Source organism: Arachis hypogaea, chromosome 3 (assembly GCF_003086295.3).
Source record: "Arachis hypogaea cultivar Tifrunner chromosome 3, arahy.Tifrunner.gnm2.J5K5, whole genome shotgun sequence".
Classification (NCBI taxonomy): Eukaryota; Viridiplantae; Streptophyta; class Magnoliopsida; order Fabales; family Fabaceae; genus Arachis; species Arachis hypogaea.
The window spans coordinates 98,610,035-98,616,300 of record NC_092038.1 but is presented as its reverse complement, the minus strand read 5'-3'; the positions used below and the strand labels follow the sequence as shown (position 1 = coordinate 98,616,300).

The 6,266-nt window shown below is 38.9% G+C and overlaps 1 non-coding gene across 1 annotated transcript; it reads left to right on the top strand.

Moving 5' to 3' along the window:
* Nucleotides 1–1,111: 1,111 nt before the first annotated feature.
* On the top strand, nucleotides 1,112–1,219 carry LOC112792921 (small nucleolar RNA R71). The gene has a single exon (XR_003197639.1). It is a non-coding gene; the product is annotated as a small nucleolar RNA R71 (small nucleolar RNA).
* The last annotated feature ends 5,047 nt before the right edge of the window (nucleotides 1,220–6,266 follow it).

Here is a 6,266-nt window from a genome sequence, read left to right as displayed (position 1 = left end):
CTTGTCTCTTTTGAGGTAATTTCTGCCTAGACAAGTCATCCAGTTCTTTGGTGAGCAAAGGGCGTTCATCCTCCCAAGTCTCATTACCAAATAACTTGTCATTTAGCTTCATGATTGCTCCAAGGTATTTAGCAACTTGCTCTTCAATGACATACTCATCCTCTTCAGAGGAAGAATACTCATCAGAGCTCATGAATGGCAGAAGTAAGTCCAATGGAATCTCTATGGTCTCATTATGAGCCTCAGATTCCCATGGTTCCTCATTAGGGAACTCATTGGAGGCCAGTGGACGTCCATTGAGGTCTTCCTCAGTGGCGTTCACTGCCTCTCCCTCCTCTCCAAATTCGGCCATGTTGATGGCCTTGCACTCTCCTTTTGGATTTTCTTCTGTATTGCTTGGAAGAGTGCTAGGAGGGAGTTCAGTAATTTTCTTGCTCAGCTGACCCACTTGTGCCTCCAAATTCCTAATGGAAGACCTTGTTTCAGTCATGAAACTTTGAGTGGTTTTGATTAAATCAGAGACCATAGTTGCTAAGTCAGAGTGGCTCTGCTTAGAATTCTCTGTCTGTTGCTGAGAAGATGATGGAAAAGGCTTGCCATTGCTAAACCTGTTTCTTCCACCATTATTGTTGTTGAAACCTTGTTGAGGTCTCTGTTGATCCTTCTATGAGAGATTTGGATGATTTCTCCATGAAGGATTATAGGTGTTTCCATAGGGTTCTCCCATGTAGTTCACCTCTTCCATTGAAGGGTTCTCAGGATTATAAGCTTCTTCTTCAGATGAAGCGTCCTTAGTACTGCCTAGTGCATTTTGCATTCCAGACAGACTTTGAGAAATCAAATTGACTTGCTGAGTCAATATTTTGTTCTGAGTCAATATGGCATTCAGAGTATCAATCTCAAGAACTCCTTTCTTCTGATTCGTCCCATTGTTCACAGGATTCCTTTCAGAAGTGTACATGAATTGGTTATTTGCAACCATTTCAATGAGCTCTTGAGCTTCTGTAGGCATCTTCTTCAGATGAAGAGATCCTCCAGCAGAGTTATCCAAAGACATCTTGGACAATTCAGACAGACCATCATAGAAGATACCTATGATGCTCCATTCTGAAAGCATGTCAGAAGGACACTTTCTGATTAATTGTTTGTATCTTTCCCAAGCTTCATAGAGGGATTCACCTTCCTTCTGTCTGAAGGTTTGGACTTCCACTCTAAGCTTAATCAATTTTTGAGGTGGAAAGAACTTTGCCAAGAAGGCATTGACTAGCTTTTCCCAAGAGTTCAGGCTTTCTTTAGGTTGTGAGTCCAACCATATCCTAGCTCTGTCTCTTACAGCAAAAGGGAATAGCATAAGTTTGTAGACCTCAGGGTCAACCCCATTAGTCTTGACAGTATCACAGATTTGCAAGAATTCAGCTAAAAACTGATGAGGATCTTCCAATGGAAGTCCATGGAACTTGCAATTCTGTTGCATTAGAGAAACTAATTGAGGCTTAAGCTCAAAGTTGTTTGCTCCAATGGCAGGGATAGAGATGCTTCTCCCATATAAGTCGGGAGTAGGTGCAGTAAAGTCACCCAGCACCTTCCTTGCATTGTTGGCATTGTTGTTGTTTTCGGCTGCCATGTCTTCTTCTTGTTTGGAGATTTCTGTTAGGTCCTCTACAGAGAGTTGTGCCTTAGCTTCTCTTAGCTTTCGCTTCAAGGTCCTTTCAGGTTCAGGGTCAGCCTCAACAAGAATGCTTTTGTCTTTGCTCCTGCTCATATAAAAGAGAAAAGAATAAGAAAATATGGAATCCTCTATGTCACAGTATAGAGATTCCTCGAGGTGTCAGAGGAAAAGAAAAATAGAAGGAAGAGGTAGAAAATTCGAACTTATCAAGGAAAGATGGAGTTCGAATTGTGCATAAATAGAAGGATGTGAGAAGAGGGGAAGTAATTTTCGAAAATTAAGTAAAAGATTTTAAAAACATTTTGAAAAATACTAATTGATTTTCGAAAACTAAGAGTGGAAAAGAAATCAAGTGTTTTTCGAAAAAGATTTTGAAATTAGAAATTAAAAGATATGATTGAAAACTATTTTGAAAAAGATGTGATTAGGAAGATATGATTTGAAAAGTTATGGTTTTAAAAAGATGTGATTGAGAAAATATGATTTGAAAAACAATTTAAAAAGATTTAATTTTAAAAATTAATGACTTGGCTAACAAGGAAAGATATGATTCAAATATTAAACCTTTCTCAACAGAAAAGGCAACATACTTGAAATGTTGAATCAAATCATTAATTGATAGCAAGTATTTTTGAAAATGGAAAGAAATTGATTTTGAAAAAGACTTGATTGAAAAGATTTGATTTGAAAAAGATTTGATTTTGAAAAAATTTTGAAAACTTGAAAAAAAATTTGAACTGAAAACAGAATCTTCCCTCTTGTGCCATCCTGGCGTTAAACGCCCAGAATGGTGCACATTCTGGCGTTTAACGCCCAAAGCACTACCCTTTTGGGCGTTAAACACCCAACCAGGCACCCTGGCTGGCGTTTAAACGCCAGTTTGCCTTCTTCACTGGGCGTTTTGAACGTCCAGCTTTTTCTTGTGTAATTCCTCCGCTGTATGTTCTGAATCTTCAATTCTCTGTATTATTGACTTGAAAAGACACAAATTAAAATTTTTTTTGGATTTTTAATAATCAACATGTAACTAAAATCAAATAACAATGCATGCAAGACACCAAACTTAGCAGTTTGTATACCATTGACACTAACAAAATGAGAATGCATATGAGAAACACAAAATACTCAAGTCAAGAGAATTTAAAGATCAGAGTAATAAAATCATCAAGAACATCTTGAAGATCACTTAAGACACATGAATGAATGCAAGAAGAACAGAAACATGCAATTGACACCAAACTTAACATGAAACACTAGACTCAAACAAGAAATATTTTTGGATTTTATGATTTTGTAATTTTTTTGTGCTTTTTCGAAAATTAAGTGGAAAAGAAAATAAAGATATCAAAATTCTTAATGAGAATTCCAGGAATCATGCAATGTTAGTCTAAGACTCCGGTCCAGGAATTAGACATGGCTTCATAGCCAGCCAAGCTTTCAAAGAAAGCTCCGGTCCAAAACACTAGACATGGCCAATGGCCAGCCAAGCCTTAGCAGATCATTGCTCCAACAGCAAGATTGATAGAAATCAACAAGCTCTTGTGATGATAAGTTGAAACCTCAGTCCAATAAAATTAGACATGGCTTCACAGCCAGCCAGACTTCAACAGATCATCTTGAAACTCTAGAATTCATTCTTAAGAATTCTGAAAAAAATACCTAATCTAAGCAACAAGATGAACCGTCAGTTGTCCAAACTCAACAATCCCCGGCAACGGCGCCAAAAACTTGGTGCACGAAATTGTGATCATCAATGGCGCCATCAACATGGTACGCTCAATTGTAATCTCAACTCTTTATCACAATTTCGCACAACTAACCAGCAAGTGTACTGGGTCGTCCAAGTAATAAACCTTACGCGAGTAAGGGTCGATCCCATAGAGATTGTTGGTATGAAGCAAGCTATGGTCACCTTGTAAATCTTAGTCAGGCAAACTCAAATGGTTATGAATGATGAATAAAACATAAAGATAAAGATAGAGATACTTATGTAATTCATTGGTGGGAATTTCAGATAAGCGTATGAAGATGCTTTGTCCCTTCCGTCTCTCTGCTTTCCTACTGTCTTCATCCAATCCGTCTTACTCCTTTCCATGGCAAGCTGTATGTAGGGTTTCACCGTTGTCAGTGGCTACCTCCCATCCTCTCAGTGAAAATGTTCAACGCACCCTGTCACGGCACGGCTAATCATCTGTCGGTTCTCAATCAGGTTGGAATAGAATCCAGCGATTCTTTTGCGTCTGTCACTAACGCCCAGCCTTCAAGAGTTTGAAGCTCGTCACAGTCATTCAATCATTGAATCCTACTTAGAATACCACAGACAAGGTTTAGACCTTCCGGATTCTCTTGAATGTCGCCATCAGTTCTAGCTTATACCACGAAGATTCCGATTAAGGGATCCAAGAGATAAACATTCAAGCCTTGTTTGCTTGTAGAACAGAAGTGGTTGTCAGGCACTCGTTCATAAGTGAGAATGATGATGAGTGTCACATAATCATCACATTCATCATGTTCTTGGGTGCAAATGAATATCTTAGAACAAGAATAAGCCGAATTGAATAGAAGAACAATAGTAATTGCATTAATACTCGAGGTACAGCAGAGCTCCACACCTTAATCTATGGTGTGTAGAAACTCCACCGTTGAAAATACATAAGAACAAAAGTGATCATTGGCCTCGGCCCCAGAGAGGGAACCAGAAGAACCAAGATGATCTAAGAACTAGACGTCCAAAGATGAAAATACAATAGCAAAAGGTCTTATTTATAAAGAACTAGTGGCCTAAGGTTTACAGAAATGAGTAAATGACAGAAAAATCCACTTCCGGGCCCACTTGGTGTGTGCTTGGGCTGAGCATTGAAGCATTTTTGTGTAGAGACTCTTCTTGGAGTTAAACGCCAGCTTTTGTGCCAGTTTGGGCGTTTAACTCCCATTCTTGTGCCAGTTCCGGCATTTAACACCGGGCAGTTTTGAGCTGATTTGGGACGCCGGTTTGGGCCATCAAATCTTGGGCAAAGTATGAACTATTAAATATTGCTGGAAAGCCCAGGATGTCTACTTTCCAACGCCGTTGAGAGCGCGCCAATTGGGCTTCTGTAGCTCCAGAAAATCGACTTCGAGTGCAGGGAGGTCAGAATCCAACAGCATCTGCAGTCCTTTTCAGCCTCTGAATCAGATTTTTGCTCAGGTCCCTCAATTTCAGCCAGAAAATACCTGAAATCACCGAAAAACACAAAAACTCATAGTAAAGTCCAGAAAAGTGAATTTTAACTAAAAACTAATAGAAATATACTAAAAACTAACTAAAACATACTAAAAACATACTAAAAACAATACCAAAAAGCGTACAAATTATCCGCTCATCACACTACAACCATCTAAGCTTGCCGCTGCTGATGACTATAAGCTAAACCACAGTCAGAAAAGGGTTCAGGCCGCTGCCAGGTGCCGTTGCCAGAGAAGGGAGCTGCGTCTCTGTGATTCTGACTGCCGGGAGTGGTTCTGTGACTTCCGGGACCACCACTGAAGCTTTAGGCCAAGCCTCTGCCACCAGGAGCGCCTCTGCTTCAATAGAGTTTCACCGCCGGTAAGAGTTTTGAGTTTGGTTTCTGTTCTTTTGGAATTCGGGAAATTTTTTAATGCCGTGTGGTTGTTACAGTCGCCATCACCGAGGTTTTTGCTCACGACTGTCACTTAGGATTATTGTTGGAACTATTGCCGGGTCGATTCGAAATTGCAGCTTCTTTATTTTGTTTTTTTGGTAAGTAATTATGTTTCGAAAAGCCTCGCGTTAGTATTCTGTTGTGTTTGGTTAATGAATATAAGTTTTGGTAACGTGGGGTCGGGTCCTGATTATTATATGTTGCGATTAGAGTCGTTGTGGTTGCTGAGAAGTGGTTTGGAGTGGAGGTTGCGGCTGCTGTAGTTGCAGGCCGAGAGAAAATGAGTTGTAATGCGTTTTAGAGCTTTCAAGTTTCGACAATCGAGGTAGGAGCTTTTCTAAAATCTCAATTTTATAATTTGGAATTGTTATAAATGGATACCGATGTGAGATATACACTTTTTAGTGATTGTACAAGTCTTATGTATTGTCTGGCCATTTTGGATGAATGTGATTATATGTTTGATTGGATTATAGTTTGCTTTTGATAAATCGAGTGTTGCTGAGTTGTCTCTTTAAAGTTTTGGAAATGAGTTTCATTAGTTGATAAAGATTTATCTTGAAAAGACTTCTGATTATTGTTTGGTTTTGATAAATGGGTTGTTGCTGAACTGTTTCTTTAAAGTTTTGGAAATGAGTTTAATCGGTTGATAATGATTTGATCTTGAGACGATTTCCTTGATATGTGAAAACGAGGTGAATGTTGGATTCAGTTTGCTTTTGAACTAATTTCGGATTTTGGACCATTGGAAAGGATTGTGGATTGGTTTGGATGGGACCAGGAAAGGGTGGCAGAGTCCAAGTTTTAGGGAAAGTGCTGCCGAAATTTCGGTAGAATCTGGAACTTTATTGAAATGTTATTTGGAAAATTATGAGTTAAAGACATCTACTATTTTATTTGAATTATTAACAAAGGGATGACTTATGCTTTTGAAA